Genomic DNA, 22842 nt, shown 5'->3' with positions numbered 1-22842 from the left:
CTTTGATAAGCATCACATTGAGATACCACATAAGTGGCTACTGCTTCAAACACGGTCCCCACCCAGGTGTCCGACAGAGTGCATTTGTCGAGCTACAAAGGGCATTAGGCTGTGAGGGCCTGCAGACTGTCCAGTGTGCTGGCAGCACCACACTCTTTTCTAACCATGTCCTTTTCTCTGCTTTAGAGGCCTCAGCCTGAATATCCTGCAGCTGTCCCCTTTTCCCCAACAGAGGTCTCACAGGGGTCTCAGACTCCTGTTCTACAAGTACTGCTCACCTGACAGCTACATCTGCAAAGTTGTTCCCTCGAGTTACTGGAAACATTTCTTTATTATGTGATTTACACTTTACCACAGCTACTTCAGTCAGCAGCTGCAAAGCTTCTAACAGTTCAGAGACAAACCCAGCATTCTTAACTGGAGTCCCTGCCATGTTGGGGAAATCCCTATTCCTTCACTGCCATCCAAAATTGTGGCATACACCAAATGTATATATACAGTCTATATAAATTGCTACAATTTTCCATTTAGCATATTTACAAGTTTCAATTAAATCTTTTCATTCAGTCTGCTAGTTCTACACCAGATTATTCACAGTTTATACAGCCAGGCAGGTAGCCTGCACAACACATAAACACGGCCCCTTGGCCACCGCATCAAGGGGTCCTGAATAATAATAACCCACCAGACGATGCCTATCTCCATGCCTCCTGCACCAGCACAACAGCTCACGACCCATTTCTTTCACTTACATACAGATTACATACAGATGATCCGTCTGAGGGAATCCTGTCCAGGGCCAGTGCCTGCAAGAAAGCTTGTTTCAAAACATCAAAAACGGTTTCTGCTGCAGGGGTCAAGGCAATTTTGTCTTTAGACTGCACTACCCCCCTTAAACCAATACGTCACTAGACAAGCTCGTTCTGAGAAGGCATTCACCCTGGCTTTATCATGTAGTTGGTTTATACTCCTTTTTTTTTCCTCTCAAGATCCAATACTTGGAGTAGTCTGGCCTTATGGATTCCCTCATTAGGTAAACAATCACAATATCACATAACTCTTTCGAGGTAGTTCACATAAATGCTATTTCATACAGAAAATGCTGCAGTCTGGGCCTAAAATAGGTCTGGGGTGTCCCCAACCCACATCAGTAGTTGAAACTGTACATCTTTACCCAAGCAGACTGTGACAGCTTATTTGCTTTAAACACAACCCTTACACCCCTTCTCCTGTAGCCTCCTGTTACCTGTTAGAAAACGTTATATCATATCTTTATGCTGTTTTAGTCTAAAAACAGGACAGCTGTGCTCCTGTGCCCCACAGTTACTGCACACTGTAAGATTATTTCACTTTTATTTAAATCCTGAGATAAATTTAGGAAGGCTACAGAGGGGTTTACTAGATTAAAACTGTTAGTTCACACACGGCTCTCGTTTCAGCTTCTGATATGTTCTTTAATTGTGAAATCAAGCCTCTTTCTTACAATTTCTCCAAAAAACACCTTTTTTTTTAGTAACTGCACACCAGCTTATTAGTAGTTTTGTCTTTGAGGTTTTATATCTCGGTATAACATTAAAGTCGCACAATAATTTCGACAAACTGGCGGCTCCCTTTTCTCCTCCTTGGGAGTCTTTTTACCTCCCATTTGCAGAGCTCGCACTTCTGCATGCATGCTTCGCGAGTTATTAAATCACATCTGTCTCTGTTCGTAATATCAGGAAAGCATAGTTGCACATTCTTGGCAACATCAGGTTTTAACCCACTCAAGTAAATTTGTTTTATTACTGTGGAAGTATCTTCATTCACTTCCTTTTCATCGGCTAACCCCGAGTATACTATTCATAAAGCTATAAACCTTTCTGTAAAATCTGAAAACATCCTCACTTCCTTCTGCTGACATGCTGTTACTTTTCTCTAATCAGTTTTCGGTGGGTAATGCTCTTTCAAAAATCTCCACACTAATTCCCACCCTTCTCCCAGATTCTCTCTTAAGGCGTTCTATTTCTTCTTTTGCTTTTTCTTTTTCTACATATACAACTTCGTTTCGTTCAGCCATTGCTCTTAGCTTTTCCATCAGGGATTTTTCCGTCTCATCTATGATATTCTGTTGAATTCTCAAATATTCCTCTAAATATTTTTATCCAAAGGTTCATACACTTTTCTACATTCCTGTTCAGCCTAAATTCCGTCTGACAGTCAATATTTCTTTTAAGTTTCACTTTGGATTAATCAAACTTTTTTTCCTTCACCCCAAACCATTTTCACGTCTCCCACGCGCCCCGCGGAATCCCCCAGTCGAGACAAACTGACAAACTATCACAATACAGGAACACGGACCAGGTTCCAAATCCTGGCTTTAAACACACAGTTGAATCGAGTTACCATTTTTGGCTCTTCTGCGAGTACAGTTCTAGTTACTACCTTCAGCCATACTGCAGTCGTGTACCAGGATGCAACACCTGGATTTTTTCGCACGGGCAGGGCGAGATGCTATTCCTTCAGCAATCCCTCCTTTTCTACCCCACCTTCACAAAACAGGCATCTAAAACACATACACCATTAACTCATTTTTCTGTTGTACTCGCTTCAGCTTCAGGAAAACCCTGAACCCACCACAGCAACATGGAGAGGACAAGGGACTTTTTAGAAAAGAGGAGTCCTTACCTCTTTTTAGAAGCGGCCGCCTAACTTTTCCTCTCCATGTCCTTGTGGTTTAATTTAAATGGATACTTCTTCATCATTTGGGTCACATATCCGCCAATCTGCCTCCTCCTTTTTAGAGGACGTTGTAAACCTTTAGGAACAATATGATCTAGCAACAAGGTTATGTCACTGTAATTAGGCTTAAGACAATCAAGAACAAGGCGCTTGCCTTTCTTCTAAATTCTTTACGATCATCAGGCAATTAAGGAAAAGACTTAACTAATGCAAATAATTCACTAGGAGACCAATGTCAATGTACTGTACATATGCTGGAGTTCCTTCTGGACCTGGAAAAGTGCACATTGGTATTTCACAAACAAGTGGCTCCGGACCGCTTTCTAATTTCGGTGGAGATCTTTTCTTTTTAGTACGCATGGCCATGACTTTAGCTGCAGCTTGCTGTTCTTTAGTTTCAAGACTAGTCTTTTTTTAAGCTTCCCATTTTTTCTGTGATTCCTCTTTCCATTAAATAAGTTTTCCAATTCATTTTCTTTCATTTCTTCTCCTTCTCTTCTAAGTTTCCCCTTCTTCAGGAAACTTCTTTTTCCTAATTCAACTTTCCTCTGTCCATTCTGATTCACTTACAAAGATCCTTCATAGTTATGGGCCCCTAATTATCATATATAAATTATGTGCAAGTTCCCTTACACCTATTACCCTAGCTTTACAGTTCATGAACATATTTTTTTTTTTACTCTAACTCAGGCTATAATTGTTTCTCCGAATTTGTCGTACATGTACTTTTGCTGGACTGCTCGGTCCCATTTTCATCTTTGAATTTTAATTTCCCATTTTTACCGATCGGTGCCTTACTTAGAACCTTATCACATTAACTACTCCACAGAGCAAAAACCACACGTCTATGTTAAGATAAGTTCTTTATATAAGTCCCAGACTCATCAAACCCGCGTGAGAACACCCCTGTGGCTCGCTTCTCAAACTATTAATTTTTAAGGATCACTTACTGACGTCAGACAGCTGCCAATTCTCCAGACGCGTCTCTGGAAGGATAAACAGTTTATCCTCCGAGGTTCGTCTAATTTGCTAAAATTGTCCGGGTCCGGATGGAGTTTCAGCAGCCGTTCGCGTTCAGGTTTGTGATCCCGGACGAGCCCCCAAACTGTCATGGAAATATAACTATCAAGGAAGCCACAAGAGAGAGTTCTCACCTGAGTAAGGTCTTTATTTCAATATTGCAATATTGGGAGCCCTGCTGCCACTTCGCCAAGTGCAACCAGAGACTCAATTTGTTACAAGCAGTACAGGGTTTTTATAAGACGTTGCGCTGTAAAACAGTTCAGCACTTGGTCCCTTCTAAAACTTCCCCTTTCTCTAAGAGAAAACAGATTACATCATAGAGCGAGAGAAGAAAAACTAGATTTGTTATTCAAAGCTTATCAGTTACTTTCAGCTAATTCTAATAACCCAGACAGCATATATTATTTTGGTACATTGTCTTCTAAACTAACCTAAACAGTGTACTTTGTTGACGAATTGTTTTCTAAAATTCTGCACGTACTGTAGCATAGCAGTTATATCCTTGAAATATTATCTAAAAGCACCAATATATTTTTTTGTAAAGCTCTCTACATTTTTAAGAATCAATTAACTCATTAGATTTCCACTACAGTGTCCAGTAAGAGTCTGGACAGGTGAGTGTGTACAGTGTGTCCAGTAATAGTCCGGACAGGCGAGTGTGTCCAGTAAGAGTGTGGACAGGTGTGTCCAACAGTAAGAAGCTGTCTTACCCTGTAACCCAGCTCAGGGGTGTTAGGGGGTGCTCTGTCTCCTCCCCAGATCTCACCTTCAGGTCGTGTGAAATGCCGGACCACTAGGAGACGCTGGAAATGAGGACACAAGACAGAGGTCAGGTCCACAGAGCTCACTCAATTACTACAGCAAGCAGAGACCTCTCGGCCATCAGGACTGTGGGGGTCAGAATGGGGAGCTGTAGGGTATCGGGAGTTTAGGGGTCAGTGTGGGGAGCTGTAGGGTATCGGGAGTTTAGGGGTCAGAGTGGGGAGCTGTAGGGTATCGGGAGTTTAGGGGTCAGTGTGGGGAGCTGTAGGGTATCGGGAGTTTAGGGGTCAGAGTGTGGAGCTGTAGGGTATCGGAAGTTTAGGGGTCAGTGTGGGGAGCTGTAGGGTATCGGGAGTTTAGGGGTCAGTGGGGGGAGCTGTAGGGTATTGGGAGTTTAGGGGTCAGTGGGGGGAGCTGTAGGGTAGATGTGGGGCACCGGGCCCAACACAGGGCGGTCCAGTCTCGCGGAAGGCGACCATGTCAGACTTATGGAAAAGCACCGGGACTTGGGCCGGGACCTCTCCCGCTGCCAGTCCGGGTTCGGCCTGACCGGTGTGACCTGTGAAGACGCCAAACTGCTCATCTCCGAGACAGCTATGACCAAATAGCTCAGCCCAGTGGTGTCGAGACTAGGGGCCTTGGGCAGTCTCTACAGTGTGTCCAGTGAGAGTGTGGACAGGTGAGTGTGTACAGTGTGTCCAGTGAGAGTCTGGACAGGTGAGTCTCTACAGTGTGTCCAGTAAGAGTCTGGGACGTCCAGAGGCAATCTGTGCTCTCAGAAGGCCATAATAGACCCGCGACCCTGTCTCTTGAGCCGAGGCGTGTCCTCAGTCAAGATCACCACTGGAAGTGTCTCTCCTCGTCTGGAGGTGTTACCGTGAGACCTGGTCTGTCAAGCACTTTGCGCTGCTATGTGTGTGAAAGGTGCTCTATCAGTGAAGTTTATTATTATTATTATTATTATAATACAGCGAGCGCTGCTGGGGGCGGAGAGGCCAGTTGAAGGAGGGCTGGACGCTGGACACTGGACGCTGGACGGCGGGGTGGACTTACGACGCCTCGCCGGGCCCGGGTCCTGCTGCGACCGTGCACGGCCGTGCGGCATCTCTGTCGGTCCATCGTCCTGCCGAGACAAGCAGAGTCACAGAGGGGAGGGGAGGGGGCGGAGCCACACAGCTAGCCGGCTTGTTCCCCACCCCCGCCCCCCTCTGTGTACAGAAGAGCCTCCTGTCCTGACTGGAGGACCTCACCCAGCTGTGTCCTGAGAGAAGCCAGGGTATCAGCTTTGTTCCACACCCCCGCCACTCTCTATGTAGAGGTGCACCTCCTCTCAATATCTTTTTACAGCACGATCACACCCATAAGAGTTGAGTAACGGTAAAAAAACAACTTATTTCTCCACTGATTTTGTTATTTCTCGCCAGCGGCACTTTTGACTGACTTACCGATTTCACGGGGATACTGAAGAGCGATTCTGAAGCTGAAACTAACGATTGAAGTCGAAGTAACTTTATTGGAAGAAACACGTGTTTAGAAAGGACTATATAGCGCTTTCCTCCTCTTCTCTCTTCACTCCTCTGAGCTCATTGGGCTCTGGCGCCGCCCCCCGCTAGAATCCGCCGCTCTGTGACGACAGGCGGCTCATTGTGAAGCCTCCGTGACGTCGCCCCCGACGCGCTCACGGCTCGGCCGCGAAACAAAAATGGCCGACATTTTTCACGGTTGTTGTTTTTTTTTTGGGTGGACATTTTATTTTTCCAACTCTCAGCGGCCAGCCGGGTGTCCCTGTACGACCCCGGTAGTCGCCACCTCGGACAGGCAGAGGAAACGGGTCCAGGTGTTTCCGGCCCAAGGGTTACAAAAGCTGCACTTGAATTTAAAGACAAAATCACGTCGAGGGCGCATTTAGCACCCCCACGTCCAACACGGGTTTCCGTGGGGTTTGGTTCAGTGAAATTAGCACCCCCCCCCCCCGACCCCAAAATCAAAGAAAGACCAACATCCACCCCCCTCTAGCGCCCAAGGGCGTAAATTTCGGGCCACGCCACGTCCAAAAAACACGGGTTCCCCCCCGTCCTGCGGGGAAAAGAAAAACCATTTTCTTTTCCGAGTGCTGCGTGGGACCTCACGACCCCCCCCCCCAAAAAAAAAAAAAAACGGGCTTCGCAGACGAGGAAAACCAGGCACGTCGACCTCTCTACAACACCACCCGGCTGTTTCTGTTTCAAACCGTGGGAAAAAAATAAAATAAAATTTCGCCTCTCATCGACCGCCGCGCAGAAAAACACAACTTTACGCTACAGAAACGGCCTGTGTGAGGGGGGCACGGGAAAAAAATAAAACCTGCGTGTTTTTGGCAGAGTAAGCTCAGCGGGGTGAATCTCCCTGAATCTCGGGGTTGCTTCTTGAACCCCGAAAACGACCTTTTATCTCTCTCTCGTTTTCTTGGTGTCTGGGACGTTCACAAACCCCGCCGCGTCGGTGCGATTCCCAGCGGGACGTGAACATAACCCCCCCCCCCCGTGTGGCCGAGAGGACCACCACCCGCAGGGCTGAGCTTTTACTGCCGTGTCCCGCTTTCACTCTGGCGATGAAGGAGAGAATCAAGGAGGAGAATCAATATTGTGATCCACCAGTCCATCACAGGACACACACACACCCTAGACAGGACACCAGTCCATCACAGTACACACACACACCCTGGACAGGACACCAGTCCATCACAGGACACACACACACCCTGGACAGGACACCAGTCCTTCACAGGATACCAGTCCATCACAGCCAGTGTCTCACGGGTGTCCAGGCTGGGTACCATCTGTCCATCACAGGACACACAGACACACACACTCACACACCCTGGACAGGACACCAGTCCATCACAGGACACACACACATATTATATTTCGCGAGGTATAATACGGGGGGAAAAAAAACATTTATATTTATCAACCTACTAGTAATACTGGTTGGATGTCACATTCCCCAAAGTTCAGTGCCTCTCTCTAATAAAGTAGAAACGCGACATTAAACTCCGTTCGAAACGGGAGAAATCACCAGGACACGATACACCTTGCTCCGGACGATGGGAGAAGACCTGTACCTTCACGAGTCCGGGTTGTGAAAACTTCTTCTGGCAGTTCAAAATGTTTCGAAGGGACTACAGCGCTACCCTGTGTTCCATTTCTATCATGTATTATTATACAGTCATAAGTATCCATACTGATCACAGAGTCCCCCTCTCACTGCCAGGACAGGAGCCCAGTGCAGCACGAATAATAATAATAATTAATAAGTCTGGACTCTCCACTCAGAGCTCTTCCCAGGTCAGGGGGATCCCCTCCAGCCCCCCCAGTGTGCAGCCCCCACCTGGATGATGCTCCAGTCCGCTCAGCACACAGCAGCTCTCATTGGGGAGGAGAGCAGAGGGATGGAGCCAGTTCAGAGAGGGGGGGTGATAAGGAGGCCATGATGGGTCAAGACCAGGGGGGGAATCAGGCCAGGACACTGGGGTAACACCCCTACTCTTCTCCAGAGACACCCCGGGATTGTAAATGAGCACAGAGAGTCAGGACCTCGGTTTGACGTCTCATCCGAAGGACAGCGCCTGTTTACAGTCCAGTGTCCCCGTCACTATACTGGGGCATCAGGACCCACACAGACCGCAGGGTGAGCGCCCCCTGCAGGCCCTACTAACACCTCTCCCAGCAGCAACCTCAGTTTTTCCCAGGAGTCTCCCCTCCAGGTACTGACTAGGCTCCCACCTGCTGGGCTGCAGTGGGGGGGGGGGGCTGCCAGCTGGGAGCTGCAGGGTGAGATGGCTGCTGGGCAAACGAGGGCTAAAGAGCTTCCTAGGACACCCTGGACTTCGTGGTCGACTTCCTTCTCTTCAGACGGAGGTGGCTTGAAATCTGTCTCGTTTCAAGGAGTATTGGACACAATGCTCCCCCTGCTATATCCCCGCCAACTGGTGGCACGCCGACGACGAGGGCTCTCGGCCTCAATCCGTCAACCACAAACTCTCCGGGATGAAAGAGAAGGACAGACTCTGTTCGTTCGTTTCGGTGGGGGGGAGGGGAGGGAAAAAAACAAAAGCTAAACAGATTTTTTTAAAAAAAAATTTATTGATGCTTAACAAAAGAACAAAAATTACAATACAGATTAATGTCAAGGGTTTATTTAGTGACCCCCCCCCCCCATCTTACGATCATCACAGGACCTTCAAATAATACTTAATGTCCCTCAGCTCCAGTCCAGTCCAGTCTGGGGCCCCTCAGCTCCAGTCCAGTCCAGTCTGGGGCCCCTCAGCTCCAGTCCAGTATGGGGCCCCTCAGCTTCAGTCCAGTCCAGTCTGGTGTCCCTCAGCTCCAGTCCAGTCCAGTCTGGGGCCCCTCAGCTCCAGTCCAGTCCAGTCTGGGGCCCCTCAGCTCCAGTCCAGTCTGGTGTCCCTCAGCTCCAGTGCAGTCCAGACTGGGGTCCCTCAGCTTCGGTCCAGCACAGACTGGGGTCCCTCAGCTTCGGTCCAGTCCAGTCTGGGGCCCCTCAGCTCCGGTCCAGTCCAGTCTGGGGTCCCTCAGCTTCAGTCCAGCACAGAATGGGGTCCCTCAGCTTCGGTCCAGCACAGTCTGGGGTCCCTCAGTTTCGGTCCAGCACAGACTGGGGTCCCTCAGCTTCGGTCCAGCACAGTCTGGGGTCCCTCAGTTTCAGTCCAGACTGGTGTCCCTCAGCTCCAGTCCAGTCTGGTGTCCCTCAGCTCCGGTCCAGTGCAGTCTGGGGTCTCTCAGCTTCGGTCCAGCACAGTCTGGTGTCTCTCAGCTCCGGTCCAGTACAGTCCAGTCCAGTCCAGATCTTAGCAGGCACAGAACCAGGAAAGGAACCTGGAAAGAATATTGTTATTGCAGGTGTGAGGGACACAGACACAGACGTCACCATGACATCAAACAGCAAGAGGAGACTCTTCCTTGAATCACAGACACGACCGGGCGGTGCCCCCCTGTCTGCTCACCTGCACCTCCTCTTCTTCTTCTTGTCATTCCCGGCAGCCTGCTCCTCCTCTCCCTCGCTCTTCCTCTCCTGACCTACAGTCTCCACCGCCTCCATCGGCTCGTCCTGATCATCTGTCTCCACCGACACGCAGCTCAGGGAGTTTAAAAAGACGCACCAGCGCTTCTGAAGCAGAGACAGGAGAGTCACGTTAAGAGTCGGACTGGACACTCCAGGACATGAACACTGCACTGAGAGAGAGAGAGAGGGGTTCATACAGACACACAACTGGACACTCCAGTACATGAACACTGCACTGAGAGAGAGAGGGGTTCATACAGACACACTGACTGGACACTCCAGTACATGAACACTGCACTGAGAGAGAGGGGTTCATACAGATACACTGACTGGACACTCCAGTACATGAACACTGCACTGAGAGAGAGAGGGGTTCATACAGACACACTGACTGGACACTGACTGGACACTGGACAAGAGTAAAGAGAGGATCAGAGCATTACCCACCTTCTTTTTCTTCTGTCTCACAGGAGGGGGTGATTGGACCTCCTCCAGCTGGAGTCCGAGGAGGGAGAGAGGGGGCAGGAGAGGGACAGCACAGGGAGAGGAAGAGGGAGACAGGTGAGTCAAGTGTCCCAAGAGCACAGAGACTCTGCTGAGATCAAACTCGCGGTGAGTGAGCCTGGGTGTAGCCCACTAATACTGACCCACTGGACACCACAGGACAGAGAGGAGGAGGAGTAGAGATACACACTGCCTGGACACCACAGGACAGAGAGGAGGAGGAGAGAGACACACTGCCTGGACACCACAGGATAGAGAGGAGGAGGAGAGAGACATACTGACTGGACACCACAGGACAGAGAGGAGGAGGAGAGAGACACACTGACTGGACACCACAGGACAGAGAGGAGGAGGAGAGAGACACACTGAGGACAGAGAGGAGGAAGAGAGAGACACTGACAGACAGGGCTGAAAGAGAGAGAGACACTGAGACCCAGGGACAGACAAGACGGCGAAACTCCACCACAGACAGGACAGGAGGCAGGGTGGGACCAGCACTGACCTCCTTCCTCTCTCCTGCCGGAGGAGCTGTCTCCACCTCCTCTTCCTCCTGCAAGTCAAGAGACAGGCTGAGAGAGAGACGGGCTGGTGGGACATCGGCGAACAGAGCTGAAGGCAGAGAGCCGGGGAGACAGGCCCAGCTGGGACAACGCAGGACAGACAGAGTGACAGACAGAAAGGAAGGAGAGAGAGACAAAGATGAAGGCACAGAAAGACAGCGGGCAAAGAGAAAGATTGAGATTGAGGGACAAACAAACCGAGAGAGAGAGAGGAAGGAGAGAGAGAGAGACAGTGATCGAGGGACAGACAGACGGGGCTGAAAGAGAGAGACAGAGAGGCAGGGACAGACAGACAGCAGGGTGAGAGAGAGACAGAGATCGAGGGACAATAATTTGGTTTCGAAATTTATTCTGAAAATATACAATCATTCACTCCTGAAAAATATCGAGTTCAAATTATACATTATGTACAATATTGTAATCAACATATGGCTAATCATCAAAAAAAAAAAAAAACTGTACTGGGGGACACAGCTGGCTGTGCTGTTCTGGACAGAACACACTGAGGTCCAGTTTCCACCTCCTGCAGGATCAAACAGCACCTCCACTGGCTCTCCAGTGAACAGAGGGACAGACAGAGAGGCTTCAGGCTGCAGGGTGACAGTGTCTCTGTGAGCTAAAAGACAATCAGGACAGAGGATGATATAAGAACACACTCTGTCAAGAATATAGAGCCCTCTAGTGACCCTACTGTAGACCTGCTTACCACCCACAGTGACGATCACAGTGCTGATACTGCTTCCCTTAAGGTCCCTCACTGTGTAGTTGCCCTGATCAGCTGGAGTGAGGGAGCGGAGTGTCAGAGAGCTGTTCTGCACTGACACTCACTGTTCGTACCTGGGGCCAGGGAGCCCTGCGCTGCTCAGTAAGACTATACGAGACTGGACAGATCCTGCAGGATCAAACAGCACCTCCACTGGACCAGCAGTGTGGAGGGAGAGAGACAGAGAGGCACCAGGATGCAGGCTATGGACTTCTGAGTGAGCTAAAAAGGGACAGGTAGAAACATGTTGAATATTTAGTTTTACAACAATACCTTGAGTTTGGACTGCGATCAGCTTCATTTTGTATTTCAGCTGTGAAAATGCAATTTCAAAAATGCACGCCCCAGTCATGTTAGGTTCAAGATACAGTTGCATCACAACTCAATACATTTGCAATTCACTTCAAATGTTGTTTTTGTTTGATCCAGTCTGTCCTCACCTAAAGGAGATACTTACTTTTAACACCTTTTATTTCTTCTGGGAGGTTAACTGGCTTCTGAGATAATTGTTCCTGGTGTTTGTGTTGTGTATGCCTTGCAATGGAGGGGTGAGAAATAATGGACTTATTACATTATAATGAATAATAATTGCTTACACTTATATAGTGCTTTTCTGGACACTCCACTCAAAGCGCTTTGCAGGAAATGGGGACTCCCCTCCACCACCACCACCAATGTGCAGCATCCACCTGGATGATGCGACGGCAGCCATAGTGCATCAGAACGCTCCCCACACACCAGCTATCAGTGGGGAGGAGAGCAGAGTAATGAAGCCAATTCATAAATGGGGGTTATTAGGAGGCCATGATTGGTAAGGGTCAATGGGAAATTTGGCCAGGACACTGGGGTAAAACCCCTACTCTTTTCGAGAAACACCCTGGGATTTTTAATGACCACAGAGAGTCAGGACCTCGGTTTTACGTCTCATCCGAAGGACGGCGCCAGTTTACAGTCCAGTGTCCCCATCACGAGACTGGGGCATTAGGACCCACACAGACCGCAGGGTGAGCACCCCCTGCTGGCCCCATTAACACCTCTTCCAGCAGCCACCTTAGTTCTTATTGTCGAGAAGGAAAGAATATTAGGAACGTGAAAAGGCTGAATGTCTTAAATGCATTTTTTATACTGAAACAGAGAGGCACACACACGTCATTACAAACGCACACCCGCACAGAGACGTCCTCAAGCGCCTTGTTCACAATTATGGGCTCCAACAGGAACAAAAAACGCCAGCCTGACAACTCGAGCATTCAAACCAAGAACCCAAACGTTGGCAGCCTGTGCAGAAAAGCATAAAGAACCACAAGCCTTCTCTTTTGGGAGGAAAAGCACACAGTCCCTCTCTCACACTCCTGATTTCCTTAAATAGCTCGTTCTTCATCTCTGGCTCCTACATACAGTAAAGCAGCGCTCAGTCTGCTTTGAATAAGCCATAAATCCAAGATTTGTTTTATCTGTTCCTCTTGTCTAGGCCTAGAGCTGCTTTTCGTAAAAGAGCTGTTTGCATAAATAGCTAGGGTTACAGCTGAAGACACCAGCTTCATCCCCCAGTGTGTTATACGTCGGGAGCAAGAGAAGAGGGCCAGGCCGTGCCTTTTCATAGATTTTTCTTCTGAAAAGTCGGGTTCTCGGAGGCAGATTTAGCCCCTCATGCAGTGTAGAGAGATAGACACGCCCGCGCGCACAGTTAGAGCTGCACCCTCACACAGAGTCAGACCCGCACAGACACGTCCTCTTGTTTAAACAAATACACAAACCTAACGGCGCTCACAATGATCCAGACACACACACACACACACACACGTGACATCAGCAGTCACTCTCGCACACTGGACCCCAGCTCAGTCCTCACCTCCAGCTCCTGCGAACCGCTTCGAACAAACTGCATTAAGAAAATTAGGTTGCGTTCCGGTAGCAGGCCATCCTGGGCACCAGTGTGAGTTACACACTCATTTGTAAAAGCCCTTCCGCATCGTCGGGCATGCTTCACAGTTCTGGACCTGGGGTCTGGGTGCTGTCTGTGTGGTGTGGAGTTTGCATGTTCTCTCCCTTGTCTGTAGGGGTTTCCTCCAGGTGCTCCAGTTTCCACCCACAGTCCAGGGACAGGCTGCCACTTTCACTGGGCAGTGCACCGTCGCCGTGGCAGCATGGTGGGTCGGATCTGATTTCAGTCTTTATTTCCTTTTTTAGAGATCCTGTAACCAGGACCTGTTCACTGCCACGACGGACAGGGAAGCACGTCATCACTGGACATCCTCTTACCTCCTGTGGCAAAGGGCAGCTGATGAAGCTTTGTGCTCGCCAGATCATGGCAATCGCCACTCCACCCTGATCCTGGCTCAGCACAGGGCACCTGGGTTCACTCCCTTCAGACTAAAGAGACTCAGTTCCTCCAGCCTGTCAGTGTGAGACACTCCCTTCAGACTAAATAGACTCAGTTTCTTCAATCTGTCAGTGTGGGACGCCTACACCAGCTTCGAACGCCTGTACACAATACCGCGGACCGCCTGCCAGACCAAATTCTGGGCTTACAGCAAACCACCCATTACATACACCGGTGTCTTACCCGGGCCAGAGGAATTCAGGAACTCACGTTTACTCCGTCATCTCAGGCGATTCTCGTCCTGGTCTGTCGGCACAGCCCAATTGCAAATGATCGGCTCCGCGTACAGAAGGAACGTGCGTTTGGTACAAGAGTGCACAAAGGCACCGGAAATACATTGGGAACAAATGACCGGTCGCTCAAGACCTCTGTGAAGTACAGGAGCGTGCAAAACGAGGCTGTTTCCGCCCGGTCTCGAACCGGGGACCTTTCGCGTGTTAGGCGAACGTGATAGCCGCTACACTACGGAAACCTGCAGGGACTGCTGCTGGTGTCTCGCTTGCGTTTCGGGCTGAGAAAGGGACACGTCACTTTAGGCAGGGGGCGCTGGAGAGAGGAACAAAGGGCGCGATGAAACAAAATGCCGAAACCCGGGATCGAACCAGGGACCTTTAGATCTTCAGTCTAACACTCTCCCAACTGAGCTATTTCGGCGGTGTGCAAAGCCCACAGCCACCTGCTCCAGCCTTCCTGTGTTGTGGCATGAGCGCACCAAGAGTAGCGGGAGAGTGTTGCAGGAACGTCACTCAGAAGGAAAGCCACCCAGCTGCGCCCTCTGAGCTCTGTCCAGCGCATCTTCCTCGCATGGACTCCTGCCTGCGACGGGCAGGAAACAATTAGCAAGAACAGAACGACACCCCATGGGTGTCTCATGACCGCACCTTAGGTTGTGACACGTGCAGGTGTGAGGGGTTGCCGGGCTACTTTGGAGCAGAGCTTGGGCGGAGGGGGGGCAGGAAAGCAGACAAAGAGGTGACACCTCAAGGTCTGCACGATCACAGCTCTCCGCCGCCCCAGGCTTCCACTCGATAAGCTACTGGACACACCCGCCCCTCCTCACACAGACCGTGGAAAAGCCCCCGAGTGGGAGGGCTCTCTCTTCCTCCCAGGAGCTCTTGGACACGACGCACAGACAGGGCGCGGGGAGCTGCCGCCTGCAAACACGGCTCCAGGCAGGACTCCACTCCGCAGGAGCCGCAGAGCAGAGGAGATGAGGGCAGCTTAGCTCCTGTGCAGAGACCTGAGCTGTTGTTGCTGTGGATGCTGTCTTTTCTGCACTCGGGGTAGGAGTGAATGTTGAGTTGCCCTTAGAAATGAAGCAGAGCACTTCAACGGCACGGGTGTGTGTGTGTGTGTGCGCCCTGGTGATTCTGGGAGACAGATCGAACCTGGGCTAAGAGAGAGGGGGCTTAGCCCTCTTCCATTTGCTAGTTCAAAGTTGTACAACCCATTTGTATCTGCTAGGCGGCGCAGTCGTCGTGCACAAAGAACGCTTTGAAAAGCGTCAAAGGTAAGTCATTCCGAGTTGGTCGTTTGTGTTTTCCGTTCAGACGCGAAATGCTGAAATGATCTCTCGGCTCCTCGGTTGTCATTTCTGCTCCGTAAAGGGATCACAGCACGCGTCGGCTTCCAGCATACTGGGTCGGGACACGATGCCAGGGGTTGTAGAAAGAGTGATGTCTTCCTCGTTAGTATAGTGGCAAGTATCCCCGCCTGTCACGCGGGAGACCGGGGTTCAATTCCCCGACGGGAAGTAGCTTTTCTTTCACCTCCTTAGAGAAATGACTGCCTTTCACTTCTCTGTTTTCTTTCACAGCGTCGTGCACCTTTTCATTGCTCTCGCTTTCAGAGCCTCCGCACGGCACACGACTCGACATCAGGAAGCACATTGAAGTGAAAGCAGGAAGCGCTGCGACATGCACTGTGCAGATCCCGCCACAATAAGAGGTGAGTGGGTCTGTTCGATGCACAAAGAATGCTTTGAGAAGCGTCAAAGGCAAGTCATTCCGAGTTGGTCGTTTGTGTTTTCCGTTCAGACGCGAAATGCTGAAATGATCTCTCGGCTCCTTGGTTGTCATTTCTGCTCCGTAAAGGAATCACAGCACGCGTCGGCTTCCAGCACGGTGGGTCGGGACACGATGCCGGGGGTCGGCGAGAGCGATGTCTTCCTCGTTAGTATAGGACCTGTCACCTGTCCCCACCTGTCACGCGGGAGACTGGGGTACATCAGGACGCGCATTGAAGTGAAAGCAGGATGTGCTGTGACATGCACTGTGCAGATCCCGCCACACTAAGAGGTGAGTGGGTCTGTTCGATCACAGCGCTAGGCGAATCCCCAATCCCCTTTTGTGCCTGGCGACAAAAGATGTCTGTTTCCACCCGGGGACCTTTCGCGTGTGAGGCGAACGTGATAACCACAACACTATGGAAACGGTGGTAAGACGTGCCCAGCGGCCCAGCGCTGAGCTTCGCCAATGCGATTCAGCTGCTTCCAGTGCCTTTATTGGAGTGCGCTGATGGACCGTGCTCTCTCTCCAGAGACCAGCACGCCTGTCATAGACGGAGCAGGAAAGGCGGCGCCACATTCTACAGCCCTCTCCACGCAATCGACGAAATCGGGCTACTGAAGTGGAGAAAATCGCTTCTCCAGAAAGTGCAAATATCATCTTGGAGAGTATAAATCCTATTGCCGAAGGTCAGCCCTGTCTACCAGAGTAACCCTCCCACAGCGATGATCAGCTCGTCTCACACGCGAGAAGTTTCGGTTGGAAACAAGCGCCCCCTCTTCTCGCACGTTTTGCACGTTCGAGTGGTTTTAATGCGGCTCCTTCATACACGGTGCTGATCTTTTGCAAAGCAGGAGGCAAAACCAACACGTTCTCATACCAGGAATCGAACCCGGGCCGCCTGGGTGAAAACCAGGAATCCTAACCCCTAGTTGTCACTCAGAGTGTCGAAGGGTCGATGTATACTGGGGCTCAGTTGAAATGCAACGTCAGGACTTTTCCGAATTATGTCACACGAAGAGAGCACAGCCTTTTCCGCCCTGCCATGTGTGTATCGGTAACTCGCCGTGATCGTATAGTGGTCAGTACTTTGAGTTGTGGCCGCAACAACCCCGGTTCGAATCCGGGTCACGGCAGAATAGGGGTGTCCGCTTTTACTACTTGCACGAATGAAGGCAAAAAAAGCCAATCGATGTGAACAAACGACGCTTTGCAGAGGAGTACTGCCTGACTGGATCGTTGATGAACGACAGAGGCCACTCCGACCTCTTCTCGGTTTTCTTCAATGACTTACTAAGGATCTTCTTCACATTCACCCATGCAGGGGAAGCCAGTTACACCAAAGCAAACGCAGGAAAGTGCATTTCAAGCAGAGACCAGGAGGGACTTGTTTACACCGAGAGTGGTCGGAGAATGGAACAATGCGCCCAGCCCTGTTGCTGGAGCCGATTCTTGATGAGATCTTGGGCTCACTAAGAGGCCCCCGCTGGATGCTAATCTTTCTGTTGTTCTTGCAGGTCCTGCGCTGCTTTTGAGCCGACAGAGCTCGTCCTGGTCCGTCGGCACAGCCCAATTGCAAATGATCGGCTCCGCGTACAGAAGGAACGTGCGTTTGGTACAAGAGTGCACGAAGGCACCGGTAATACATTGGGAACAAATGACCGGTCGCTCAAGACCTCTGTGAAGTACAGGAGCGTGCAAAACGAGGCTGTTTCCGTCCGGTCTCAAACCGGGGACCTTTCGCGTGTTAGGCAAACGTGATAGCCGCTACACTACGGAAACCTGCAGAGACCGCTGCTGGTGTCTCGCTTGCGTTTCGGGCTGAGAAAGGGACGCGTCACTTTAGGCAGGGGGCACTGGAGAGAGGAACAAAGGGCGTGATGAAACAAAATGCCGAAACCCGGGATCTTTAGATCTTCAGTCTAACGCTCTCCCAACTGAGCTATTTCGGCGGTGCGCGGAGCCCACACCCACCTGCTCCAGCCTTCCTGTGTTGCGGCATGAGCGCACCAAGAGTAGCGGGAGAGTGTTGCAGGAACGTCACTCAGAAGGAAAGCCACCCAGGTGCGCCCTCTGAGCTCTGTCCAGCGCATCTTCCTAAATGAATGATCTTATGTCTCCGAACTTATGTCCTTTTGATATGTGTAACTTTTTGTAACTGAATGAATTTATATCTTTTGTATTCTGATAACCCTTACGATAAGATCTGTTAGGTTTACATGCATATTCTATATATTAATAAATGTATCCTCGTGTATTAGTACCTGTGTTTGCGTTGTTTGAGTTATATCGCATGGTTGGATTCTAAGACCATTAAAAGAATCAATTTTGTGATTTACTGCCACAAAAATAATTGTCCCAGTAAATGCCCAAACCCCTACAGAACTGGTGCCTCGTGAGAGCACACTACAACAGTGTGTGATCTCCTGTCCCAGCCTGAGGAGCAGACAGCGAGCCTGTCTCTCAATAATACTAATAATACAGTGTGTGATTCCCTGCCCCAGCCAGAGGAACAGACAGTGAGCCTGTATCTCAATAATAATAATACAGTGTGATCTCCTGTCTCAGCATGAGGAACAGTGAGCTTGTCTCTCAATAATAATAATACAGTATGATCTCCTGTCCCAGCCTGAGGAAGAGACAGTGAGCCTGTATCTCAATAATAATAATACAGTGTGATCTCCTGTCCCAGCGTGAGGAACAGCGAGCCTGTCTCTCAATAATAATACTACAGTGTTTGATCTCCTGTCCCAGCCTGGGGAACAGTGAGCCAGACTCACAATAATAATAATATAGTGTGTGATCCACTGTCCCAGCTTGAGGAACAGACAGTGAGCCTGTCTCTCAATAAAAATAATACAGTGTGTGATCCCCTGTCCCAGCAAGAGGAACAGACAGTGAGCCCGTCTCTAAATAATAATAATACAGTGTGGTATCTCCTGTCTCAGCCTGAGGAACACTGAGCCTGTCTCTCAATAATAATAATACAGTGTGTGATCTCCTGTCCCAGCCTGGGGAACAGTGAGCCAGACTCTCAGTAATAATAATAATACAGTGTGATCTACTGTCCCAGCATGAGGAACAGTGAGCCTGTCTCTCAATAATAATAATTCAGTATGTGACCAACTGTCCCAGACTGAGGATAAAACAGTGAGTCTGTCTCTCAATAATAATAATGCAGTGTGATTTCCTGTCCCAGCCTGTGGAACATACAGTGAGCCTGTCTCTCTATAATAATAATATAATGTATGACCTCCTGTCCCAGCCAGGGGAACATACAGTGAGCCTGTCTCACTATAATCATAATACAATGTGTGATCTCCTGTCCCAGCCTGAGGAACAGACAGTGAGCCTGTCTCACTATAATAATACAGTGTGTGATCTCCTGTCCCAGTCTGAGGAACAATGAGCCTGTCAATCAATAATAATACAGTATGTGATGTCCTGTCTCAGCCTGAGGAACAGAGAGTAAGCCTGTCTCTCAATAATAATAATTCAGTGTGGGATCTCCTGTCCCAGTCTGATGAACAGACAGTGAGCCTCTCTCTCAATAATAATAATACAGTGTGTGATCTCCTGTCCCAACCTGAGGAACAAACAGTGAGCCTGTCTCAAAATAATAATAATACAGTGTGGGATCACCTGTCCCAGTCTGGGGAACAGTGTGCCAGACTCTCAATAATATTAATAATAATAATAAAATAATACAGTGTGATCTACTGTCCCAGCCTGAGGAACAGACAGTGAGCCTGTCTAAATAATAATACAGTGTGTGACCACCTGTCCCAGACTGATGAAAAGACAGTGAGTCCGTTTCTAAATAATAATAATAGAGTGTGGGATCTCCTGTCCCAGCCTGGGGAACAGTGAGCCAGACTCTCAATAATAATAATAATAATAATAATAATAATAATAATAATAATAATAATAATAATAATAATAATAATAATACAGTGTGATCTACTGTCCCAGCCTGAGGAACAGACAGTGAGCCTGTCTCTCAATAATAATAATACAGTGTGTGATCTCCTGTCCCAGCCTGAGGAACAGACAGTGAGACTGTCTCTCAATAATAATACTGTGTGAGCTCCGGACCCAGCCTGGGGAACATACAGTGAGCCTGTCTCTCTATAATAATAATTCAGTGTGGGATCTCCTGTCCACCTCTGAGGAACAGACAGTGAGCCTGTCTCTAAATAATAATAATACAGTGTGTGATCTCCTGTCCCAGCCCGAAGAACAGTGTTCCTGTCAATCAATAATAATGCAGTATGTGATGTCCTGTCTCAGCTTGAGGAACAGAGAGTAAGCCTGTCTCTCAATAATACTAATTCAGTGTGGGATCTCCTGTCCCAGCCTGAGGAACAAACAGTGAGCCTGTCTCGAAATAATAATAATACAGTGTGGGATCTCCTGTCTCAGCCTGGGGAACAGTGAGCCAGACTCTCAATAATAATAATAATACAGTGTGATCTACTGTCCCAGCCTGAGGAACAGACAGTGAGTTTGTCTCTCAATAATAATAATACAGTGTTATCTCCTCTCCCAGCCTGGGGAACATACAGTGAGCCTGTCTCTCTATAATAATAATTCAGTGTGGGATCTCCTGTCCAACTCTGAGGAACAGACAGTGAGCCTGTCTCTAAATAATAATAATACAGTGTGTGATCCTCTGTCCCAGCCTGAGGAACAGACAGTGAGCCTGTCTCTCAATAATAATAATACAGTGTGTGATCTCCTGTCCGAGCCTGAGGAACAGTGTGCCTGTCAATCAATAATAATGCAGTATTTGATGTCCTGTCTCAGCTTGAGGAACAGAGAGTAAGCCTGTCTCTCAATAATAATAATTCAGTGTGGGATCTTGTGTCCCAGCCTGAGGAACAAACAGTGAGCCTGTCTCGAAATAATAATAATACAGTGTGGGATCTCCTGTCCTAGCCTGGGGAACAGTGAGCCAGACTCTCAATAATATTAATAATAATAATACAGTGTGATCTACTGTCCCAGCCTGAGGTACAGACAGTGAGCCTGTCTCTCAATAATAATATAGTGTGTGACCACCTGTCCCAGACTGAGAAAAAGACAGTGAGTCTGTCTCTCAACAATTATAATACAGTGTGTGACCTCCTGTCCCAGACTGAGGAAAAGACTGAGTCTATCTCTAAATAATAATAATACAGTGTGGGATCTCCTGTCCCAACCTCGGGAACAGTGAGCCAGACTTTCAGTAATAATAATAATACAGTGTGATCTGCTGTCCCAGCCTGAGGAACAGACAGTGAGTTTGTCTCTCAATAATAATACAGTGTGTGATCTCTTGTCCCAGCCTGGGGAACAGACAGTGAGCCTGTCTCTCAATAATAATAATACAGTGTGTGATCTACTGTCCCAGCCCAAACGAAGACACAGTGAGCCTGTCTCTCAATAATAATAATACAGTGTGTGATCTCCTGTTCCAGTCTGGGAAACAGAAAGTGTGCCTGTCTCTCAGTAATAATAATATAGTGTGTGATCCACTGTCCCAGCTTGAGGAACAGACAGTGAGCCTGTCTCTCAATAATAATAATACAGTGTGTGATCTCCTGTCCCAGCCTGAGGAACAGTGAGCAGTCCTAATAGTTACCTCTTTCCTGATTTAGCTCAGCAGCTTTTATTTCGCCTGAAGCGCAAGCAACTTGTGAGAACAGGTTGGGTTTGCTGTGCTCAACTGGCTCGGCGTCTTCGTGTCGTAGCGCCGCAACGGTGTGTTTTCCTTCCTTCTCTTTTCAGCCCTGAGGAAACATTTTACTTGTTCCTTTTGTAGCCCACGCATGCCGACGCCTGTGTTGTGTTGTGGATTTTCTCCTTCTTGAATTTGTACTCCTCCTCCCTCTCTCTTCCTACCTCTACCTCTCCCTCTCTCTACCTCTCTCCCTACCTCTCCCTTTTCCCCTCCCTACCTCTCTCCCTAACCCCCTCTCTCTCCACCACTCTCCCTCTCCCTCGCCCTCCACCTCTCTCCCTCTCTCTACCTCTCTACCGCTCTACCTCTCTTTACCTCTCCCTACCCCTCTCTGTCTCTCTCTCTCAATCTGGAGTTTATTTTCCAGACAGAAATCCAGCTCCGTCCCTCCTGTGGAAGATTGGTGATGCAGGATGAGAGCCCCTAACCGAGAGCACTGCAGCGGCAGGTTCTGTGGTCTGTTTCAAATCCGCTCACGATGAGACACCGAGGAGAAATGAAGAGCCCCAGTCACGCTAGAAAATCACCCGGGAAAGAGACTTTCAATGTAGGAAAACAAAGTTGTTAGTGTAGCGGCGAGGCTTAATAATAAGGCAGAATTAAGTGTTTCTGAGCTTCCCAAATGAGGCCTCATTTCTCTGTTCATCTCTGTGGTGCAGCCACAGAGAAACCATTCATGCAAGATGTTTTCTTTTGATAAGGACAGCTCCCACAGGGGGATGCACTTAGCTAAGCCTGGCTATCATGATCAATGGTCATCCATTGGCGCCTATCTGTTTAGGGAGTGCCAGTTGGACATCTGGACTGCATTACTAAGTGTCAGGAGCAAGTGACTCATATCTCACCTTGATCAACCAATCAGGGACTGGTAGGGCCGAGTAACCCACGTGGGACTCTGATGTCCATGGAACTTTCAGCCAATCAATGAGCTGAAGTTCCTCCAGGTAAAAACAGGCAACACAGAGAGCCTGAGAGATTGAGATTCAGATTCAGATTCAGATTCAGATTCAACAATTCTAAAGGGAATTCAAAGGAGAATCCCAAGGGCAGGACATTCTCGCAGCGCGCCTCCTGACCATCCTGAGACTCAGCCCGGACAACCACGGAACGGCCAGTGTGTCCGAGTGCCAGAACTTTCCTTTGTTCTAAGAGTCTAGAGTTGAGGTTGCCAGAGAGTAACCAGCAGCAGGCCTCGTGAACAGGTCGGAACTGTGGGCAGCTGAATTACTATTCAGAACTAGCTCTTCATCAGGAACGAACCGGTCCTCTTCCTGACTTGCTGGGACCCACAGTCATCTTTTCTCCTGTGGACAAACTTTGCTAGTTAAAGCCAACAA

General features: G+C 49.1%; 1 protein-coding gene, 3 non-coding genes and 1 pseudogene across 4 annotated transcripts in view; 2 read left to right on the top strand and 3 right to left on the bottom strand.

Annotated features, from left to right (window-relative positions):
• LOC102695046 (zinc finger protein 721-like) overlaps positions 1-22842 on the top strand; it is a 1154024-nt pseudogene that overhangs the window by 592840 nt on the left and 538342 nt on the right.
• LOC138242831 (zona pellucida sperm-binding protein 3-like) overlaps positions 1-22842 on the bottom strand; it is a 496704-nt gene that overhangs the window by 328732 nt on the left and 145130 nt on the right. The window lies entirely within an intron of this gene.
• trnav-aac (transfer RNA valine (anticodon AAC)) lies at positions 14177-14249 on the bottom strand. The gene has a single exon. It is a non-coding gene; the product is annotated as a tRNA-Val (tRNA).
• trnaf-gaa (transfer RNA phenylalanine (anticodon GAA)) lies at positions 14359-14431 on the bottom strand. The gene has a single exon. It is a non-coding gene; the product is annotated as a tRNA-Phe (tRNA).
• Positions 15460-15531, top strand: trnad-guc (transfer RNA aspartic acid (anticodon GUC)). Its single transcript has one exon. It is a non-coding gene; the product is annotated as a tRNA-Asp (tRNA).

The sequence above is a fragment of the Lepisosteus oculatus genome, chromosome 14 (genome assembly GCF_040954835.1).
Source record: "Lepisosteus oculatus isolate fLepOcu1 chromosome 14, fLepOcu1.hap2, whole genome shotgun sequence".
Classification (NCBI taxonomy): domain Eukaryota; kingdom Metazoa; phylum Chordata; class Actinopteri; order Semionotiformes; family Lepisosteidae; genus Lepisosteus; species Lepisosteus oculatus.
Note: the sequence above shows the minus strand (reverse complement) of the source record. Positions and strands in the feature narration are given on the sequence as shown.